The sequence below is a fragment of the Balaenoptera borealis genome, assembly GCF_965194805.1.
Source record: "Balaenoptera borealis genome assembly, chromosome: 11".
In the NCBI taxonomy this organism is placed as follows: Eukaryota; Metazoa; Chordata; class Mammalia; order Artiodactyla; family Balaenopteridae; genus Balaenoptera; species Balaenoptera borealis.
Window position 1 is genome coordinate 90,280,918 of NC_138868.1, and position 23,912 is coordinate 90,304,829.

At 38.3% G+C, this 23,912-nt stretch overlaps 1 pseudogene across 1 annotated transcript in view; it reads left to right on the plus strand.

The window, feature by feature from the left end:
- Positions 1–7,988: 7,988 nt before the first annotated feature.
- The window catches only part of LOC309606456 (protein lin-28 homolog A pseudogene), a 239,693-nt pseudogene continuing 223,769 nt past the window's right edge, over positions 7,989–23,912 (plus strand). The window contains exon 1 of the transcript XR_014249650.1: positions 7,989–8,778. The product of XR_014249650.1 is annotated as a protein lin-28 homolog A pseudogene (transcript). The remainder of the gene's footprint in view (positions 8,779–23,912) is intronic.

Consider the following 23,912-nt stretch of genomic DNA (forward strand, 5'->3'; position numbering starts at 1 on the left):
GCCCGCGCACCGCGATGAAGAGTGGTCCCCATTTGCCGCAACTAGAGAAAGCCCTCACACAGAAACGAAGACCCAACCCAGCCATAAATAATAAATAAATAAATATATAATTAAAAAAAAAAAAAAAAGTCCAGGACCAGATGGCTTCACAGACGAATGCTATCAAACATTTAGAGAAGAGCTAACACCTATCCTTCTCAAAATCTTCCAAAATATAGCAGAGGGAGGAACACTCCCAAACTCATTCTACGAGGCCACCATCACCCTGATACCAAAACCAAAGATGTCAGAAAAAAAGAAAATTACAGGCCAATATCACTGATGAATACAGATGCAAAAATCCTCCGCAAAATACTAGCAAACAGAATCCAACTGTACATTAAAAGGATCATACAGCATGATCAAGTGGGATTTATCACAGGGATGCAATGATTCTTCAATATATGCAAATCAATCAATGTGATACACCACATTAAAAAATTAAGGAATAAAAACCATATGATCATCTCAATAGATGCAGAAAAAGTTTTTGACAAAATTCAACACGCATTTATGATAAAAACCCTCCAGAACGTGGGCATAGATGGAACTTACCTCAACATAATAAAGGCCATATAAGAAAAACCCACAGCCAACATTGTTCTCAATGGTGAAAAACTGAAAACATTTCCACTAAGATCAGGAACAAGTCAAGGTTGCCCACTCTCACCACTTTTGTTCAACATAGTTTTGGAAGTCCTAGCCACAGGAATCAGAGAAGACAAAGAAATAAAAGGAATCCAAATTGGAAAAGGAGAAGTAAAGCTGTCACTGTTTGCAGATGACATGATACTATACATAGAGAATCCTAAAGATGCTATCAGAAAAATACTAGAGCTAATCAATGAATTTGGCAAAGTAGCAGGATACAAAATTAATGCACAGAAATCTCTTGCATTCCTATACACTAATGATGAAAAATCTGAAAGAGAAATTAAGGTAATATTCCCATTTATCACTGCAACAAAATGATTAAATCCGTAGGAATAAACCTTCCTAAGGAGGCAAAAGTCATGTATGCAGAAAACTATAAGACACTGATGAAAGAAATTAAAGATGATACAAACAGATGCAGAGATATAAAATGTGCTTGGATTGGAAGGATCAATATTGTGAAAATGACTACACTACCCAAAGCAATCTACAGATTCAATGCAATCCCTTTCAAAGTACCACTGGCATTTTTCACAGAACTAGAACAAAATATTTCACAATTTGTATGGAAACACAAAAGACCCCAAATAGCCAAAGCAATCTTGAGAAAGAAAAACGGAGCTGGAGGAGTCAGGCTCCCGGACTTCAGACTATACTACAAAGCTATAGTAATCAAGACAGTATGGTACTGGTACAAAAACAGAAATATAGATCAATGGAAAAGGATAGAAAGCCCAGAGATAAACCCACACACATATGGCCACCCTATCTTTGATAAAGGAGGCAAGAATATACAATGGAGAAAGACAACCTCTTCAATAAGTGGTGCTGGGAAAACTGGACTGCTACATGTAAAAGAATGAAATTAGAACACTCCCTAACACTACATAGAAAAATAAACTCTAAATGGATTAACGACCTAAATGTAAGGCCAGGCGCTATCAAACTGTTAGAGGAAAACATAGGCAGAACACTCTCTGACATAAATCATAACAAGACCTTTAGGACCCACCTCCTAGAGAAATTGAAATAAACACAAAAGTAAACAAATCGGACCTAATGAAACTTAGAAGCTTTTGTACAGCAAAGGAGACCATAAACAAGACGAAAAGACAACCCTTCGAATGGGAGAATATATTTGCAAATCAAGCAACTGACAAAGGTTTAATCTCAAAAATATACAAGTGGCTCAAGCAGCTCAATATCAAAAAAAAACAAACAACCCAATCCAAAAATGGGCAGAAGACCTAAATAGACATTTCTTCAGAGAAGATATACAGTTCGCCAACAAACGCATGAAAAGATGCTCAACATCACTAATTATTAGTGAAATGCAAATCAAAACTACAGTGAGGTATCACCTCACACCAGTCAGAATGGCCATCATCAAAAAATGTACAAACAACAAATGCTAGATAGGGTGTAGAGAAAAGGGAACCCTTTTATACTTTTGGTGGGGATGTAAATTGATACAGCCACTATGGAGAACAGTATGGAGGTTCCATAAAAAACTAAACATAGAACTACCATATGACCCAGCAATCCCACTACTGGGCATATACCCTGAGAAAACCATAATTCAAAAAAAGTCATGAACCACAATGTTCTTTGCAGTTCTACTTATAATAGCCAGGACATGGAAGCAACCTATGTGTTCATCGACAGATGAATGGATAAAGAAGATGTGGCACACATATACAATGGAATATTACTCAGTCATAAAAAGAAATGAAATTGAGTTATTTGTAGTGAGGTGGATGCACCTAGAGACTGTCATACAGAGTGAATTAAGTCAGAAAGAGTAAAACATATATCATATGCTAACACATATGTATGGAATCTAAAAAAAAAAAGGTTTTGAAGAATCTAGGGGCAGGACAGGAATAAAGACGCAGACGTAGAGAATGGACTTGATGACACAAGGAGGGGGAAGGGTAAGCTGGGACGAAGTGAGAGAGTGGCATGGACATATATACACTACCAAATGTAAAATAGATAGCTATTGGGAAGCAGCCGCATAGCACAGGGAGATCAGCTCCATGTTTTGTGTCCAACTAGAGGAGTGGTATATGGAGGGTGGGAGGGAGATGCAAGAGGGAGAAGAGGGAGGAGATATGGGGATATATGTATACGTATTGCTGATTCTCTTTGTTATACAGCAGAAACTAACACACCATTGTAAAGCAATTATACTCTAATAAAGATGTTTAAAAAAAAGATTATGGTGGCAGGAACTTAAGCTATAGGATAGAGTGATAGTAGGGAGTGAGTCTAGAAAGGCACTTAACGTGACAGTGTTGATGCAGGCAAGAAAATTTGGTTTTCATCTATAAATTCCACGAAGGCTAAGAAGAGTTTTGATGTTTTGTTTGTTTTGTTTTATTAACCTAGGATGGGACCCAGTGGCTTTCTTTTAGTAATATAAATTTAATAAAAGAAAGATGTTTAATCAATTGCGCTAAGGAGTTGCTGGTGGCAAGAAGACCATTTCATAAGCCATTGCATCTCTTAAAGTTAATGATTTGGTACTGGAAGAAGAGATAAACAATAGAGTTAAGGAGAAGAAGTTGGATTTAAGTTTTATTGCTGAGGTGGACTAGGATACACTGGGTGACAGATCAGATGTAAGGATGTTGGGATGAGATAGAGGGAGGTCTTGGTGAAGGCACCAAGGTTTTCGTTTCAAAGGGAGGGTAAACGACAGCACCGTGAATTGATGTGGAAAATAGACTCATTCCTTGTTTTACATGAGTTCTCTTTACATGTGTTTGCTTATACAAGCAGAAGAAAAAGTATACACATATTTTTATTTTTTTAATGTGGGCAAAGGTATTTTGCTTCAAGAAAGCAAGATGAGGTCTGGTTCCAGCCTGCTCAAAGACGTAGGACATCACGCGTGACAGAGACTATTTCCAAAATTCATGATCACTTCTTCTTTCCGGGCATACAGCTGGACTACATGTCCTGGCTTCCTCTACAGTAGGCTGTGGCCCTGTGGTTGAGTTCTAGCCACTGGGATGTGAGTAGAAGTGACATGCACTGATTTCAAGATTGACCCGTAAACTTCATGAGGCATTCTTGAATGCTCTGTTTCCTCCTCTGGCTGCTTGTGATGGAAGCAACCTCCAGGGCATTAATCAAAGCTTCAAGGTGAAGGTGGCAGAGGCTGCAATAGTCTGGGTCCCTGAGTGACTATGCAAAAGAGGCTTTTTGCCTGCTCAGTATTGTTATATGATAAAAAATAAGCATCAATTGGGATTTATTTTTTACAGAGGTTACTCTATCTTATTACACCAAGTTTTACCATTGATTTATTAATTTAATAAATATGTATTGAATATTATTTAAGCCCTTGCCACTATATTAAATGCTGAGGATGTAGTACAGAGCAAAATATATAACCATCTTGCTTTCACAAAGCACATATCCTAGGAGATATGGACCAATTTTATATGCTTGTGCTCAGTGTGCCTTGATGTACTATTTTATTACATCACAGTACATTTTTATTTTTAATAATCTCCATTCATATCATATCGGTTTTTAAAAACATGATGAGTGTTACTACCAGGTTGAGATAACTTTCATAATAACCAAGGACTAGCAAGGTGTAGCGAGGTGATGCCTGAGCTCTTTCCAAGTTTCTAGTCACCTCAGAAATTTTATATTTGATTAGTGTAATTGCAGGGTTTATAGTTATCTACATAATAAAATTTGTATTGTCAATATCACCGGCTTGATGTTGGAGCTTACTTTTCCATTAATAGAAAAAGTGTTATTTTGATATTAATAATAGTGAAAATTGAATCATTTTTATGAACTTTTGCTTATGGGAAAAAGTTTTTAAATTAAGTATGTCTACATGTTAGTAGAGAGTGTATAGCAGTAGAACAGATTTGTGGGAGGTAGATGTGGGGTGAGGAACAACATCTGGTGAGTAACTTGTCTATTTTGGACAGGTTGCCTACAAGGGCATTCAGGAGGATCTGTGTCTAGTAGCCTGCTGATTTCTTGAGTTTGGGGTCTATTTATAGGTTGAAGACCTATAAATAGTAGCGAGGACCAGATTAAAGACCCAAAGAAAGGGAATTGCTGAACTGAAATGACCCTAGAGGGGATGGGAGAATTAAGAAATAGTCCACCAGAGGAGCAATTAACCAGGGGGAAACAGAGGTGACCTATACTTTGAGACAGGAAAGAAGGGGGAAGAATTGTGTTATCACTAGTAAGCCTGAAAATGGAGTCAGTAAACCCAAGAGCTTACCCAGTGAGGCTAGAAAATTACAGTACCTCAGAGTTAGGACTCTGATATCCGACAGACCCAGGCTCAAAACTTATCAACAGATGGGCGATGTTTCACAGGTCTCATTTCTGACATCTGCAAAATGGGACTGATACTATTTATCATATGCAGTTGTGAGTATTAAATGACACAATGCAAAGTTCTTGATGTAAGGTGGGTTCAATATTAACTATTAAAAGTACAATATTAGCAAATGTCTAGTAGAAGTTACCAACCAGACCTTTGGAGTTCCACCAGTCTATGCTGCTTGAATTTCACCAGAAACACTAAAATTGGTAGCTTGTTGGGTGGTGCCATAAGACAAGGGGATGAAGGGATTGAAGGTCCCAGTGAGAATGTCATTAAAGAAATCAACTACTCTGGAGAGGATGCTGAGTAATTCCTTGTGGGAGCTGATGGATTGGGAGACCAGGGAGAGATGTCAGTGAGGATAAAATATTGGTTAAGTGGAGGGAGTAAGGGAGAGAGGCAGAAAGCTCAGAGGTTGTGGATAGAGAGAATGATGGCCAAACATACCTAGACACAGACATGCCCAGGGAGCCTCAGAAAGCCTGATGTGATTGCTCCCCATTACCCAGTGATCTGGAGATGGGGTGGGGCTGGCTGGCTGGGTTATACTTTTTAGAGAACTTGACCATACATGTAGGGTTCCACGGGGACCATGAGCATGAGTGGGACAGGGCAGCTTTGAAAGGAAAAGGAGAGGTGAGATGGTGAGCAGCCCCACACTTCTCAACGTAATTCCCTCCTTGTGACCTCCACAAACCTGCCCTAAATCTACCATTATTAGAGCATGTCTAGCAGGCTTGATTTCTTGTAAAGGCCAAAGAAGAGGCAAAACCTAAATGCCCTAAGTCACAGATGCTCTACTTGGATGCACTTTAGAACATCCCAGGGAGCTTTTAATAAAATGTCCATGCATGGACCCCATCATAGACCAATTAAGTCAGAATCTCTGGGGAAAAACTTATGGCTCAGTGTTTCTGAGTAGTTCCTCACGGATGCTATTTTTTAGCCAGGGTTACAAACAGTCATTGTAAGTAATGCAGGAAAGAGACTGAGGGAACTGAGAAGAAATAAGGTAGAAACTGTCAGGGACCATGGGGAGGCAGGAGGAATCAGTCACGAAGGGATGTTGGAATTCCCACCAAATTTACATACATTTCTGAAGGTAGGAAAACCTTGTCATCTGAGCTGTCCAAATTTAAATTTTTAGAAAAGGACTATGCTGATGTCCAAGAAGGCTGCAGAGGTGGAGGGGAGATCACGGTTACAGAGGGCCCAGGAAATGTGAGGCTATTAGAGGACATATCAGAGGCCAAGTGGAGGTTTCCTACCAGGGAGAAAAGTCCCATGAGTTGCTTGGTTCCTCCTTACATTTTTTTCAACATCAGGTGAGTTCAAAGCTAAATGAGTGTTCTATTGCTGAATAACAAATTACCACCAATTTAATAGCTCAACATAAATTTATCATCTAACAGTTCCTGTGGGTCAGGAGTCTGGGCACAGTTTAACTGGTCCCCTACTCAGGGTCTCACAAGGCAGCAGTCAAGGTGGCAGCTGAGGCAGCAGTCTGATTTGAGACTACAGCTTCTCTTCTGAGCTCACTGGGTAGAGCAGAATCCAGTTCTTGACTAGGTCAGGCCCATCCGGGATAATCCCTTTTGATTATTCTTTTCTTTTTTTTTTTTTTTTTTTTGACTTAAAACAATAGAAATTTATTGTCTCACATTTCTGGAAGCCAGAAGTCCAAGATCAAGGTGTTGGCACGCTCCCTCTGAGATTTTGGGTAGAATCCTCCCTTGACTCTTCCTAACTTCTTGTGGCAGCTGTTGATCCTCAGCATTTCTTGGCTTGTGGCTGCATCACTCCAATCTCTGCCTCTGTTGTCACACAGCCTTGTTATCTCTGTGTCTGGGTCTTTTTTCCTCTTATAAGGACACCAGTGGTATTAGATTAAGACCCATGCTACTTCATACATCATATTCACAGGTAGCAGGAGTTAAGACTTCAACATAGCTTTTGGGGGGGACACAGATAACACACCTGTTGCATGCCTCCTTTCCTCTCCTTTCTTGCATCTTTTTTGGATTAATTACTTTTTTTTTGAATTTTATTTTATTTTATTTTTTTTACAGCATGTTCTTATTAGTTATCTATTTTATACATATTAGTGTATATATGTCAATCCCAATCTCCTAATTCATCCCACCATCGCTACCCCCAACCCCACTTTCTCCCCTTGGTGTCCATACATTTGTTCTCTACATCTGTGTCTCTATTTCTGCCTTGAAAACCAGTTCATCTGTACCATTTTTCTGGATTCCACATATATGTGTTAATATACGATATTTGTTTTACTCTTTCTGACTTACTTCACTCTGTATGACAGACTCAAGGTCCATCCACGTCTCAACAAATGACCCAATTTCATTCCTTTTTATGGCTGTGTAATATTCCATTGTATATATGTACCACATCTTCTTTATCCGTTCATCTGTCGATGGGCATTTAGATGGCTTCTACCACCTGGCTATTGTATAGTGCTGCAATGAACATTGGGGTGCATGTGTCTTTTTGAATTATGGTTTTCTCTGGGTATATGCCCAGTAGTGGGATTGCTGGATCATATGGTAAATCTATTTTTAGTTTTTTAAGGAACCTCCATACTGTTCTCCATAGTGGCTGTATAAGCATACATTCCCACCAACAGTGCAAGAGGGTTCCCTTTTCTCCACACCCTCTGCAGCATTTGTTGTTTGTAGATTTTCTGATGATGCCCATTCTAACCAGGGTGAGGTGATACCTCGTTGTAGTTTTGATTTGCATTTCTCTAATAATTAGTGATGTTGAGCAGATTTTCATGTGCCTCTTGGCCATCTGTATGTCTTCTTTGGAGAAATGTCTATTCAAGCCTTCTGCCCATTTTTGGATTGGGTGTTTTGCTTTATTAATAAAACATATATTAATAAAACAAACAGCATGTGCTGTTTATATATTTTGGAGATTAATCCTTTGTCAGTTCCTTCATTGGCAAATATTTTCTCCGATTCTGAGGGTTGTCTTTTCATCTTGTTTATAGTTTCCTCTGCTGTGCAAAAGCTTTTAAGTTTCATTAGGTCCCATTTGTTTATTTTTGTTTTTATTTCCATTACTTTAGGAGGTGGTTAAAGAAGGTCTTGCTGCGATTTATGTCAAAGAGTGCTCTTCCTATGTTTTCCTCTAAGAGTTTTATAGGGTCTGGCCTTACATTTAGGTCTTTAATCCATTTTGAGTTTATTTTTGTGTACGGTGTTAAGGAGTGTTCTAATTTTATTCTTTTACATGTAGCTGTCCAGTTTTCCCAGCACCACTTATTGAAGAGACTGTATTTTCTCCATTGCATAACCTTGCCTCCTTTGTCATAAACTAGTTGACCATAGGTGCATGGGTTTATCTCTGGACTTTCTATCCTTTTCCATTGATCTATATTTCTGTTTTTGTGCCAGTACCATATTGTCTTGCTTACTGCAGCTTTGTAGTATAGTCTGAAGTCAAGGAGTCTTCTTTGCACCTCCACACAAATTTTAAGATTTTTTGTTCTAGTACTGTAAAAAAATGCCATTGGCAATTTGATAAGGATTGCACTGAATCTGTAAATTACTTTGGGTAATATAGTCATTTTCACAATATTGATTCTTCCAATCCAAGAACATGGTATATCTCTCATCTGTTGGTATCATCTTTAATTTCTTTCATCAGTGTCTTATAGTTTTCTGCATACAGGTCTTTTGCCTCCCTAGGTAGGTTTATTCCTAAGTATTTTATTCTTTTTGTTGCAATGGTAAATGGGAGTGTTTCCTTAATTTCTCTTTCAGATTTTTCATCATTAGTGTATAGGAATGCAAGAGATTTCTGTGCATTAATTTTGTATCCTGCAACTTTACCAAATTCATTGATTAGCTCTAGCAGATTTCTGGTATCACCTTTAGGATTCTCTATGTATAGTATCATGTCATCTGCAAAGAGTGACAGTTTTACTTCTTCTTTTCCAATTTGTATTCCTTTTATTTCTTTTTCTTCTCTAATTGCCATGTCTAGGCCTTCCAAAACTATGTTGAATAATAGTAGCAAGAGTGGACATCCTTGTCTTGTTCCTGATCTTAGAGGAAATGCATTCAGTTTGTCACCATTGAGAATAATGTTTGCTGTGGGTTTGTCATATACGGCCTTTATTATGTTGAGGTAGGTTCCCTCTATGCCCACTTTCTGGAGAGTTTTTGTCATAAATGGTGTTGAATTTTGTCTAAAGATTTTTCTTTATCTATTGAGATGATCATACGGTTTTTATTCCTTAATTTGTTAATGTGATGTATCACATTGATTGATTTGCATATATTGAAGAGTCCTTGCATCCCTGGGATAAATCCCACTTGATCATGGCGTATGATCCTTTTAATGTGCTGTTGGATTCTGTTTGCTAGTATTTTGTTGAGGATTTTGGCATCTATATTCATCAGTGATATTGGTCTGTAATTTTCTCTTTTAGTAGTATCTTTGTCTGGTTTTGGTATCAGGGTGATGGTGGCCTCATAGAATGAATTTGGGAGTGTTCCTCCCTTTGCAATTTTTTGGAATAGTTTGAGAAAGGTGGGTATTAGCTTTTCTCTAAATGTTTGATAGAATTCACCTGTGAAGTCATTTGGTCCTGGACTTTTGTTTGTTGGAATATTTTAAATCACAGCTTCAATTTCATTACTTGTCATTGGTCTGTTCTTATTTTCTCTTTCTTCCTGGTTCAGGCTTGGAAGGTTATACCTTTCTAAGAATTTTTCCATTTCTTCCAGGTTGTCCATTTTATTGGCAAACAGCTGCTTGTAGTAGACTCTTAGCATGTTTTGTATATCTGCAGTGTCCCCTGTAACTTCTCCTTTTTCATTTCTAATTTTATTGATTTGAGTCCTCTCCCTCTTTTTCTTGATGAGTTTGGCTAAAGGTTTATCAATTTAGTTTATCTTCTCAAACAACCAGCTTTTAGTTTTATTGATCTTTGCTCTTGTTTTCTTTGTTTCTATTTGATTTATTTCTGCTCTTATCATTATGATTTCTTTCCTTCTGCTAACTTTGGGTTTTGTTTGTTCTTCTTTCTCTAGTTCCTTTAGGAGTAAGGTTAGATTGTTTATTTGAAATTTTTCTTCTTTTTTGAAGTAGGATTGTATTGCTATAAACTTCCCTCTTAGAACTGCTTTTCCTGCATCCCATAGGTTTTGGATCGTCGTGTTTTCATTGTCATTTCTCTCTAGCTATTTTTTGATTTCCTCTTTGATTTCTTCAGTGATCTCTTGGTTATTTAGTAATGTACTGTTTAGCCTCCATGTGTTTGTGTTTATTAGGTTTTTTTTCCCTGTAGTTGATTTCTAATCTCATAACGTTGTGGTCGGAAAAGGTGCTTGATATGATTTCAATTCTCTTAAATTTACTGAGGCTTGATTTGTGACCCAAGATTTGATCTATCCTGGAGAATGTTCCATGTGCACTTGCGAAGAAAGTGTAATCTGCTGTTTTCAGATGGAATGTCCTATAAATGTCAATTAAATCTCTCTGCTCTACTGTGTCATTTAAAGCTTGTGTTTGCTTATTAATTTTCTGTCTGGATTATCTGTCCATTGGTGTAAGTGAGTTGTTAAAGTCTCCCATATTATTGTGTTACTGTCCATTTCCCCTTTTATACTGTTAGCATTTGCCTTATGTATTGAGGTGATCCTATGTTGGGTGCATATATATTTATAATTGTTATATCTTCTTCTTGGATTGATCCCTTGATCATTATGCAGTGTCCTTCCTTGTCTCTTATAACATTCTTTATTTTAAAGTCTATTTTATTTGGTATGAGTATTGCTACTCCAGCTTTCTTTTGATTTCCATTTTCATGGAATATCTTTTTCCATTCCCTCACTTTCAGTCTGTATGTGTCCCTAGGTCTGAAGTGGGTCTCTTGTAGACAGCACATATATGGGTCTTGTTTTTGTATCCATTCAGCAAGCCTGTTTCTTTTGGTTGGAGCATTTAATCCATTTACATTCAAGGTTATTATCAATATGTATGTTCCTATTACCATTTTCTTAATTGTTTTGGGGTTTTTTTGTAGGTCCTTTTCTTCTCCTGTGTTTCCCACTTAGAGAAGTTCCTTTAGCATTTGTTGTAAAGCTGGTTTGGTGGTGCTGAATTCTCTCAGCTTTTGCTTGTCTGTAAAGCTTCTGATTTCTCCATCAAATCTGAATGAGATCCTTGCCAGGTAGAGTAATCTTGGTTGTAGGCTCTTCCCTTTCATCACTTTAAATATATTGTGCCACTCTCTTCTGGCTTGTAGAGTTTCTGCTGAGAAATCTGCTGTTAACCTTATGGGAGTTCCCTTGTATGTTATGTGTGGTTTTTCCCTTGTTCATTTTAATAATTTTTCTTTGTCTTTAATTTTTGTCAATTCGATTACTATGTGTCTCAGCATGTTTCTCCTTGGGTTTATCCTGCCTGGGACTCTCTGCACTTCCTGAACTTGGGTGACTATTTCCTTTCCCATGTTAGGGAAATTTTTGACTATAATCTCTTCAAATATTTTCTCAGGCCCTTTCTCTCTTCTCCTTTTGGGACCACTATAATGCAAATGTTGATTCGTTTAATGTTGTCCCAGAGGTCTCTTAGGCTGTCTTCATTTCTTTTCATTCTTTTTCTTTATTCTGTTTGGCAGCAGTGAATTCCACCATTCTCTCTTCCAGGTCACTTATCTGTTCTTCTGCCTCAGTTATTCCGCTATTGGCTCCTCCTAGTTTATTTTTCATTTCAATTACTGTATTGTTCATCTTTGTTTGTTCTTAATTCTTCTAGGTGTTTGTTCTTTAATTCTTCTAAGTTTTGTTAAACATTTCTTGCATCTTCTTGATCTTTGCCTCATTCTTTTTCCAAGGTCACTATCATTATTCTGAATTCTTTTTCTAGAAGGTTGCCTATCTCCACTTCATTTAGTTGTTTTTCTGGGGTTTTATCTTGTTGCTTCATCTGGTACATAGTCTTCTGCTTTTTCATTTTGTCTGTTTTTCTGTGAATGCGGTTTTCATTCCATAGGCTGCAGGATTGTAGTTCTTCTTGCTTCAGCTGTCTCCTCTCTGGTGGATGAGGCTATGTAAGAGGCTTGTGCAACTTCCTGATGGGAGGGATTGGTGGTGGGTAGAGCTGGGTGTTGCTCTGGTGGGTGGAGCTCAGTAAAACTTTAATCTTCTTGTCTGCTGATGGGTGGGGCTGTGTTCCCTCCCTGTTGGTTGTTTGTCCTGAGACGACTCAGCACTGGAGGCTACAATCTCTTTGTTGGGGCTAATGATGGACTCCAGGAGGGCTCATGTCAAGGAGTACTTCTCAGAACTTCTGCTGCCCATGTCCTTATCCCCGCGGTGAGCCACAGCCATCCCCCACCTCTTCAGGAGACCCTCCAACACTAGCAGGTAGGTCTGGTTCAGTCTCCTATGGGGTCACTGCTCCTTGCCCCAGGCCCTGATGTGCAGACTACTTTGTGTGTGCCCTCCGAGAGTGGAGTCTCTATTTCACCCAGTCCTGTCAAAGTCCTGCAATCAAATCCCACAAGGTTTCAAAGTCTGATTATCTGGGAATTCCTCCTCCCATTGCTGGACCCCCAGGTTTGGAAGCCTGACATGGGGCTCAGAACCTTCACTCCAGTGGACAGACACCTGTGGTATAATTGTTCTCCAGTTTGTGAGTCACCCACCCAGTGGTTATGGGATTTGATTTTATTGTGATTCTGCCTACCATCTCCTTGTGGCTTCTCCTTTGTCTTTGGATGTGAGGTATCTTTTTTGGTGAGTTCCAGTGTCTTCCTGTTGATGATTGTTCAGCAGTTAGTTGTGATTCCCATGCTCTCACAAGAGGGAGTGAGCACATGTCCTTCTACTCCACCATCTTGATCCAATCTTTGTCTTTTGATTATTTTAGAAACCTTCATCACATCTGTAAAATACCTTCACCTTTACCATAAAGCATAACCTAATCATGAGGGTCGGGAGTGTTGTCCCATCATAGTCACAGGTCCTGCACAAACTCAAGTGGAGGTGATTATGCAGGATGTGCAATCAGAAAGTGAGAATCTTGGAGTTCATCTTCGAATTCTGTCTGCCACAATAGCTGTGGATATATTCATTTATAGAACAAGTATTTTCTGAGCTCCTACTACCTGCTAAGCATTATTATGGTATATTTAAAGGCAATAAATGCCTTTTAAAAAATAGAGCAGAATATGTAGGATTTGAACTGTTTGGAGTTGGCATGGATGGTTGCTATTGTAAGTGAGGTCATGAAGTATTGGCTTCATGGAGAAGGTAACATCTCAGGAAAGACTCCTTATAATAACCACAGCTTTTCCTTTATCTAGGCCTAGAGGTCTTCCGATGTTTCTCTCAAATTATTTTCCTTCCTCTTTAATCTTTATTTTTGTAGAAATAGTGAATAAATAAAGTTCTACATTGGATTTTATTACATGTAAATTAAGATTCTGCAAACCAAAGTGAGCCAGACGGCAAAATCGTGTAAGCCAAAGGAAACCCCTGATGTTTCAAAGACGCTCAAAATGCAGAAATCTGTCGTTCAAAAAAGAATGCAACACTATCACATTATGGTCCCATCAATGAATCAGTATGACCCTGTGCCTGTCCAAAGCCCATGGTTCATTGCTTGATTCATTCACTCGTATTGCATACTGATAAGTTGTTGTGTGTTAGGCTCTGCACTAAGCATGGAAATTTCAAAGATGAATAAGGTATAGTCTCTGATTTTGAAGAATTTACCCGTGATTGGGACAGATGGACTTATGTATAGGTAATTTAAATTATGGCATCGATCAGGAGTATCAATAGTTATTATGGAGAATGAACAATTTCTGGAAAAGCTATATGAAATGCAGCCTAAGATGATTTTGACATATGCATAGTATGCTATAGACCCGGGTAGAGGTGATGAAGTAATCATCCATTTAGCCACAAATGGCTCCCAGGGCCCAGCAGGGGAGAGGAAATGATAAAACAATGTTGTGACTTGATCAGAGTACACAGGAGGGAAGTGCAGCCAGAGCATTAAATATTCATAGCTTCAGTTTATCTAACTGTGAAAAACATAGCAGTACAACAAATCCTACTGTTGGAAAGCTAGGAAAACAGCCGCCTCCAGCAGCAGTCTCAAGTGTCATCTGCGAAAGGTACTACATGATAACTGTACTGTTGAAGCTCTTCTCTTCTCTGGATCTTAAAGCACCAATCCCTGAAGATTGACATGGCTGATGATGCTGCATCTATGCCCTCTGTATTGGTTAGCTATTTCTGGGGAACAAGCCATCCTAAAATTCAGTGTCTTGACACAACAGCTATTTGTTTAGCTCACCATTCTGCAGACTGTGCTCACTTAGTGTTCTTGTCTAGGCCAGGCTTGGCTGGTAGCAAGTGGGTTTACTCATGGGCTAGCAGTAGGTCAGCTGAGGCTGGCTGATATATGATAGCTTTCCCTGGGACAGCTAGGATGACTGGGGCCTCTCTATACATAGTCTCCCATCCCAGGCTTATTTGAAAGATGGTCAAAGGATTCCAGGAGCGATAAGCAGGAAAGCCCCATTGCACAAGCACAAATGTTACAATTGTTAACATCCCATTGGCCAAAAGTAAGTCACACACAAAAGGTAGAGAAGTAGATTCCATTTTTTTATGGGAGGAATGGAACTAAACAACCACGTCCTGGTTATGATTTATTGATTTTATCACCATAGTGTTATTTTTGACTTCTTTAACTTTTCTTCTTGACATATTGGATAAGTCTATGATATGTTCTTATAGAGAGAGAAGGCATTACAATGCAGATTTAAGAATCTGTGGAATCAGACATACAGAAATTTGAATACCAGCTCTACCATTTACCACCTGTGTGATCTTAGTCAAGTTCCTTCACCACTCTGAGTTTGCTTTCTCATCCATAAAGTGGAGATAAAAATTATTACTATTTCATAGGAATATTATGAGAATTAAATAGCATTGCATATAAAGCTCTTAACATAGTATCTGACATATAGGTGCTCAATAACTATTAAAAAAATCATCATCATCACTACCACACCCTTGTTATCACCAATATTCTCTCTACTGTTTCTTCTTTTTCTCTTGCTCCTCCTTCTCCATCATCATCATCATCATTATCACCTTTTCTTTCAAGTGTATTCTTCCCAGAGCCCAGAATTTAGAATCAGAAGCTCTTGATTTGATGACTACTATATATCTATGTAGCTTTATAGAAATTATTTAGTCTTTTTATAAATTAGATTTTATCCATATACAAACTTTATATTGCTAGATATATAATTAAGTTAATTATGTATATACACATTTATTTGAAAAAAAGAAACAATTCATAGATTAAGTGAAAAAGGTGACCAGTAATTAAAAATGAGTTCTCTTCCTATAAATATTGAACCATATTAGTTATCTCTTGTTCTAATAATGGCTGTGTAACAAATAACCACAAGACCTCAGTGGTATACATGAATAAACATGTGTTATTCCTCATGAGCCTATGCATTAACAGGGCATTTGCATGCAGGTCTAGACTGATCTCAACTGGACTCTCATGAACCTGTGTTCAGATGATGGGTTAGCGGGAAGTTGACTAGTCTAGGTTGGCTTCATTTGGGACAACCAATCTTTACTGCTTCATATTGTCTCTCGTCCTCCAACAGCTTTATCCATAGTGTTCTTATACCACAGCAGGAGACCGAGAGAGAGAGATGAGAACAAGGCCACTTGAAACCTGGACTCAGAAATGGCACAATTTTATTTGTGTTGCATTGCATTGACTAAAGCAAGCACATGGCTGGGCCATATTCAAGGAGTAGGAAAATAGATTCTCTTACTGGGAACTGATGCAAAGTCATATTATGTAAGGTGTGGATTTGGAGAGTGGATAGAGAATAGGGGCCCCTTGTGTAGTCAATCTATTATAGCACCCAAAATATGGAAACCATTTCACTTGTATTTCTTCTACACATAACCTTAGCTGAGTGCCTAAAGCAGATAGGAACTTATTCTTTTTGCTGTATTAATGACATTGATGGCTTTGGTGCCATTTAGTCAATTTCCTATGTAATAGCTCATTGATCTGGGTTAATGCAGAAGTGACATTTCACCTCACTGTTAAGAGCTAAGCACAATCCACTGGCATGCTTATTTTATTTTTCCAAAGATATGAAACATAAGAAAGATTAAAAATCCATGCCAAAAAGTTATTTATTTGGCATTCTTTTTGAGGAGCCTGTGGGCAGAAAAGTTTACAAAGCACATTACACTGGACATAGGAGTAAAGCTCTATAGTGCTAGCCCCACAAAGCTGTCAGTTTGCAGGTGGAGGGGTATGGATTCTGTCCAGCTAGGAAGTGGTCTTCCTCATTCACTAGATGTGACCATTACCTTGCCCAGAAAGCTTCAAAAGCCACTCTCTTTAGCCTTCCCTTTGCCTGACTTTTCCCTACCTCACCCACTAGCCCTTGTGAGATTTAATAATATAGATTAAGTGATAATCTCACACAAAAGTAAACCTCCATAAAGTTCCCAAAGTCATTCTTAGACATCAGATGTGGGTCATCCTTATCAACAAATGGGGTGCACACAAGCAGGGAGATTCTTATTTGTGTGAATTGGTAGAAACATAAAACTAACTAATACCAACATTGTGGATTAAATTAATATAGAAACCTCCTCCCATCCCTAGGAGGCTATGGTCTATGGAAGCTAGGAGGGAGAAGCATTTCCTTGAGAAATTGTGTATTAACCAAAGGAATCTAGATTTTAGAGGAGAGAATAATTATCTCTAGAAGAAAAGTTTGCTTGGCTAGAAAACATTCCATGTTTTACTACAAAACATACTTCACGTTGTACTCATCCACTAATCCTGTCTGTTGAAAAAATATCTACCAAACAATGGATACTATCAGGTATTGTGAGGTCTGTGGGCATTTTTCTTGGGAACCACCTATTCTTATAGTTACCTCTCTCTCCATCCATGGCCACTTGGCTCCCATTGGCAGAGTACTGAAGAGCTTTGAGCTCAACAAGGCATTCACTATGGGGCTTCTGTGGGGACATTTCATTTTATCCTAATTAAAAAAAATTTTAAAAAAAGTAATCATGTTAATGATAGTTTAGGAAGTAGAAACACACAAAAAATCCAACTTTCCTTCAGACGATGATGATTAATTTATTTGTTTCTGTAGTTTTATATACATACACATCCTCATTCTTTCACTCCATAAGGCTATGGAGATCCTATCTTGGAAGGTTCCAGCTTAGCTGTGGGATTGCTCTAGGACCTGATGGCCTCAGGGGACACAATCCCCTGTGTGGCCTGAGTCAAGGGCCTTCCAAGTGGAAAGGTCCCTGAGTGAGAAATGTTTGCTTGGGACTAGCCTTGGAATGGGTCATGTGGGGAAAACTTGGAGGATACAAAGCCCAGTGCTCTCCAAGCCATCAGACTTTTAGTCAATAAGTTGATTTTACAGACTGTGGCTATTGCAGATTCCTTGCTTCCATAGTCTGCCTTATGCTTTGAATTATTCCAATATCATTTTTACTGAGGCTAGAGGGTAGCAAAGACAAGCAGAGACCTTCCACACCTGTCATGACAGAACATGTGAGTGAACATATGAATCAATGCTTAAACCAATGGATCAATGATTGAACAAAGAGAGGAAACAAAAAGAGTTAATTAACTGCTTTCTGCCAGTTTATTAAAAATTCTGGTATGAAAGAGTCTTGAGGGGGAAAAGGGGGCTAGAATGATTATATATAAAATAAAAACAATTATATATAAACAGGGTTACAATAAGACTATCTGGAGAATTTAATTTCCAATTCCGTGATTTATCCTGAGATAAATGAGAATTTGACGTATGTAATTTCTGGTAATTTCACGGAGCTACTAAATGTTATCCCAATTTCCCTATGAAGTGAACATATTTACTCACCAGGAAATACCATTCCGATGTTATTTTTTTTTTATAGTAATTGGATCAAGTGAGTACCTTTGTACCAGGCACTGTGCTGGGAGCTGGGAACACAGACATAGTCCCTGGCCTCTCGGAATTGAGAGTCTCATAGAAGATGCATTGAACAAGCATTAAAATTACCATAATTGCTATTTTAAAAAACCCTGTAAGTTGCTATGAGAACAAAAAACAGGCAGATCCCAATTATCCTCAGGGAATCAGGGAAAGTTTCCATGAAGAACTGTTGTCTCCTATGAGGTCCAAGGAATAAGCAGTTAAGTGAAATAGGAGACCATGTTCCCTGCAGAGGAAGAAACGTGTGCCAATGATTAGAGTCAGGGCATAGTCAAAGGATTAAAAGAAAGTTGGCTGGAACAAAGAGAAGCTAGGAGACCAGCATAGGAACCAATTATACAGAGTTGAGTAGGTGACCATAAGCCATATTAAGGTGTTATTTATAGTTAGTATTGCTATTATTAGTGTTTTTAAATCCTTCTTTCATTATTTATAAGTAAACACGTTCTCAAGAGAGTTTTTTAAATGCTGTTTTTTATGCTCAACATACCTTTAGGTATGTCGGTCTGTCCTCAGATGCACCTCTTTCTCTGTGCCACCTCTTTGTGTGGCACCACATATGGGAATCTTGACAGTACTGCCTTCTCCCCCTTTGTGAGTATCTTGAGAGCTGGATCCTGGGAAACCTCAGCCTACACTCAATTTGTCGTCTCCTTTGGCAGCTTTCAATCCCTATGACTACTTTTTCCCCTAAGCTATCTGAATTCATTGTGAATGTAAAATTTCATGAGACACTATATGTGTTTCACTCATATACAGACATTCAGAATTTATGGCATTCTATTAAAAAGCAAAGGAAAACTGAACTGACCTAAACAGACCTCTCTGGTTGGTCTGCACTATTCATTCCTGGTAAATGCAAAACGTGTGTTATTCCAGATGGCCGTGTTCACTTCTCCTTGGGTAAGGTATCCATGGATGAAACTAGTCAGATGACTGACTTCCCTGACGGTTTTCATTTTCTGAGGCATTTAGTTGGCTTATTATTATTGTTTCTGATGCTGCTAGGTTCTAGTCTCTAGTATTTGCTGAAGAGCATCGTGTAGTAGAAACAACTTGGGCTTAGAAACCTTGGGTTCAAGTTCTGGTGCTGGTTTTAGAAACCTTGGGTTCCAGTTCTGGTTGCTGGTTTGTGATCTTTCTATGCTGCAGTGTCCAGATATACTAGATGGTTGCAATGGTTCCTTACAGCCCTAAAATAATTGCTATCCTATAATACTACTCATTGGTTCATGCAGATTTATCAGCTTCTATATTGAAGATTCTGTGCTGGCTGCTGAATGGTCTAACTTGCTTTTTGATGAATAATGATGACCAGTTTAATGTCTACATTTCAAGTTGCCTAACAGCTGTTAGCATGAAATGTTCATCTCTGTGAGGATTGATTAAAAGTTGTATGTCTAAAGAATGTGCACTTCAGTGCTATGGAATAGGAGAGAGTAGGAACATTGCTTTTCTCTCCAACTTGAATCAAATTTGCCTGTTTTTTATTAAGGTGTGAAAGATGAATGCCAGTCACTTAATTTACCTCAGATGTTGGAGCCCAGCTTGTACCAGCAGATGTATTCCACTTGGAAAATACAAGATTTTTTTTTTTTTTTTTAAGATTTTTTAGAAAATAATACACCGATTGGAAGGAAAAAGAGAAGGAAGGCAAGAAATTCCTGTTTTGCCTTCATAGCATCCAAGTGAATGTTCAGTCAAACTATAAACATTTTTACCACAGAACTATTGTGTTGGTTTTTTTTTTACTCCAAAATGTTACTTTATTGTCATGACAATTCCACAAGGCGAGGTCCTCTTCCAGTCACAAACCAACCAACTTTGCTTAAAGGAACATATCTGATCAGCCTCTTTTTAAAGCTGAATTTCCTAGAAAGTAGCTACCAAATTCTCAGAAAGTGGCATTTAACATTGGCCAAATAATGTAGTAATGCACTAAAAAATGTGTACTGAAAATAAAATTTGTCACTTTTGGCTAGATATTTGAACATTTAGTGAATGGTGGAAACCTGAAGGCATAGACGCATTCTCAATATGTATAGGGCAGGTGAGATTAAAGGAGGGGTTAACTATTGAAATACAACCAATTGCTATCAACTATTTTGAGTTACTAGCAAAAACAAATAAGATGCTTTCTGTGATCCTTGCAATATGTTGTAAGTTCACCGCACTGGACATGAGAAACCCAACATAGTACAAGGTATTCCTCAGTTCCTTCATTTATTTAGCAAACATTTATGGGAACCCTCTAATGTGGCAGGGACAAGGACTGCTATTCAGTGCTGGGGAGGCAAATATGACGAAGAACTCAGTGAGTTCTACAGTGAGCCTGGAAGGTAAAGGAAGGGTCTTAGAACAAAGTGAAGTAGGTGATATGATAGTATGTATATATGCCCTCAGCCTGGGGGTCAGGGAGAGAGAACATTTTCCCTCAGAGTGCCAGAAGTAGAGATAATAATAACTATCATAGCTAACTAGAAGATTCTGTTTAAGGGCACAACCCAGAAATTTCAGGAATGGCTTTCTCTCACATCCCATTGGTCTGAACTTACTCTGACCTCACTCTTCACTGCAAAGGTGGCTGGGAAATGTGGTCTCTAGGTGAGTAGCCATTGACCCTCGAAAATGTTGGAGTTTCTGTTACTAAGAGGAATAAAGGGAGAATGATTATTGGAGAACAGTTTAGTCGCTTCTGCACCTGTCATTTTTTTCTGCAAGTTTTCTTGAGATATAATTGACATATAGCATGTATTAGTTTAAGGTGTACAATACAAGGATTTGTTATATTCAAAAATATATGGCGTATTTGGTATACATTGTGAAATGATCAACACAATAAGTTTAGTTAACATCCATCACCTCACACAGTTACTATTTTTTTCTTGTGATAAGAACTTTCTTGTGATAAGATCTATTTGGCTAGCAACTTTCAAATATACAATGCAGTATTGTCAACTATAGTCACCATGCTGTACATTAATCCCCAGGACTTATTTATCTTATAACTGCAAGTTTGTACCTTTTGACCCCCTTCACCCATTTTACTTACCCCACAACACCCCCTCTGGCAACCACCAATCTGCTCTCTATTTCTATGAGTTCTGTTTTTTAGATTCTATATGTAAGTGAGATCATATAGTATTTGCCTTTCTCTGATTTATTTCTGTTTGATTTATTTCACTTAGCATAATTCTGTCAAAGTCCATCCATTTATCACAAATGGCAGGATTTCCTTCATTTTTATGGTGAATAATTCCATTGTGTGTGTGTGTGTGTGTGTGTGTGTATGTGTGTAAAACATCTTTTTTTATCCATTCCTCCATAGATGGACATTTAGGTTGTTTCCATATGTTGACTATTTTAAATAATGCTGCAATGAACATGGGAGTGCAGGTATTTCTTCAAGACAGTGATATTCTTCCTTCAAATACATACCCAGAAGGGGAGTTGCTGGATCATATAATAAGTAGTTCTATTTTTAAGTTTTTGAGGAAACTCAGTACCATTTTTCATGATGGCTGTATCAATTTACATTCCCACCAACAGTGCACTAAGGTTCCCTTTTCTCCACATCCTCGCCAACACTTGTTATTTCTTATCTTTTTGAGGGTAGCCATTCTGACAGGTGTGACGTGATATCTCACTGTGGTTTTGGTTTGCATTTCCCTGATTATTAGTCATATTGAGCACCCTCTCATGTAACTGTTGGCCATTTGTATACATTCTTTGGAAAAATGTCTATTCAGTTCCTCTGCCTAGTTTTTAATTGAATTGGTTCTTTTTGCTACTGAGCTGTAGGAGTTCTTTATATATTTTTGGTATTAACCCCTTATCAGATATATTATTTGTAAATATTTTCTCCCATTTTGTAGGTTGTCTTTTCATTTTGTGGATGGTTTTCTTTGTTATGAGAAAGATTTTTAGCTTGATGTATTCCCATTTGCTTAATTTTGCTTTGGTTGCCTTGTGCTTTTGGTGACAAATCTAAAAAATCATTGCCAAGACTGATGTCAAGGAGCTTACCCCCTATGTTTTCTTCCAGAAGTTTTATGGTTTCAGGTCTTATGTTCAAGTCTTTAATCCATTTTGAGTTGATTTTTGTGTGTGGTGTAAGATCCAGTTACCGCAGGACTATTAAGAGCCATTTTGCCTGTTTAGATGCTGGCTCTTTAAGATAAAAAGTTAGTCCTAATGAAGAGTGAGGGCTATGTTTCATGACTGAAGCTGAAAAAAACCTCTTTGTGTTTTGAGCAAGTGCTGCACAATTGTTCTTATTGAGAGTTTGGCATGAAATATATTCTTGATTATTTCATTTTTGGCTATGAATAAGTATAAACTTCCTATGACAAAAAGGGGAAAAAATGGAAACAACCACAAAAATCTTTATGTTTGAGAATGTCCTTATTCCTTTTAGAAGAGATATCTTGATGTCTGCAACTTGCCATCAAATAGTTCAATAAAAGATGTAAATAAATATACGTGTGTGTGTGTGTAGAGAGAGAGCACAAATTGGCAAAATGTTAACCACTCGTTGAATCTAGGTGGTGCTCATTGTACCCTTCTTTCAAATTTTCTGTACATTTGAAAATTTTCAAGGTAAAATGTTCCAGAATAATTTCAAAGTCCTAAATGTCCTAGGGGAGCTGTGCAGAGAGTAGGACTTAAAGAAAGAGCAAAGTCAATCTAGTCTGGGGAGGGATTGAATTCAGTGAAAGACTTCCAGCAGAGATAATGCTTGAGCTGAAACACTTTATATGTGTAGTTTATTTAATCCTCAAGGAAACCCTGTGAGGGAGTCAATATTTGTGACCTTTTTATAGATAAGGGAACTGAGGCAGCCAGAAGTTAAGTCGCTTAAGGTCACATGGGGTGGCCATATCGCAGAGTTCTGGGGAGGCCATTCACAAGGCCGTGCCATGCAGTACGAGCCAACCATCCAGTAAGAAGTGAATCTGGGAATCAAATGCAGAAGGTCTGGCATCAGAACCCATGTCCTCAACCTCTTCAGGGAAGTCCATGTGGCTAGGATACAGGGTGTGAAGCAGTCATGGAGAGGAATGAAATGAGAAGTCACTAGTGGTTGGATCCCAAAGGACCTCTGGGCCAAGCTAAGTTGTTTGGCCTTGTGTTGAAGACAATGGAAAATCACTGAAGGATTTTTAGCAGAGATGGAACCGATTTGGATGTTGGAGATGACTCCTGTGAACGGGAAGGGTCATAGGAGAGAAAGTAGGAGACTGGGAGACTGTTGCAGAAATTCAGGCAGGAAATAAGAAAGGCTTAAACCACAGCGATGGAAGTGGGGGTGAAGAAGAAAGAAGGAGGAACATTAATAAAAAAGAATGGGTAGGATTTAGGGATCTGTTGGCTATGGAGGATGAAGAAAAAGCATCACTGATGTTTTCCATATTTTTGATGGGAAATTGGGTGTGATGATTGAGAAAGACTATGAAGGCAGAACAATTTGGAGGGAAAGGTGGTGAATTCATCTTTGAACATTATTATTGCACATGATTCTTTCACTAGTCTAGGAGTAGGGATTGTGTCTTATTCTATGAATACCCAAAGTGTCTAGTATTCTTTCTGGCATAGAGTAGATGCTCAATAAATTGTTGTTGGATGTGTTGAGTATTTGAAGGAATAACTTAGAGAATCACTTAGAACGTTGGGTTTGGAAGAAATTCAGAGGTCATCTGATAACTTCTCTGGGGATGCTTAGATTTCCTTTCTGATATTCTCCCTCACCCCTGTCCCCCAGCACTCTCAGGTGGTTACTTAACTTTT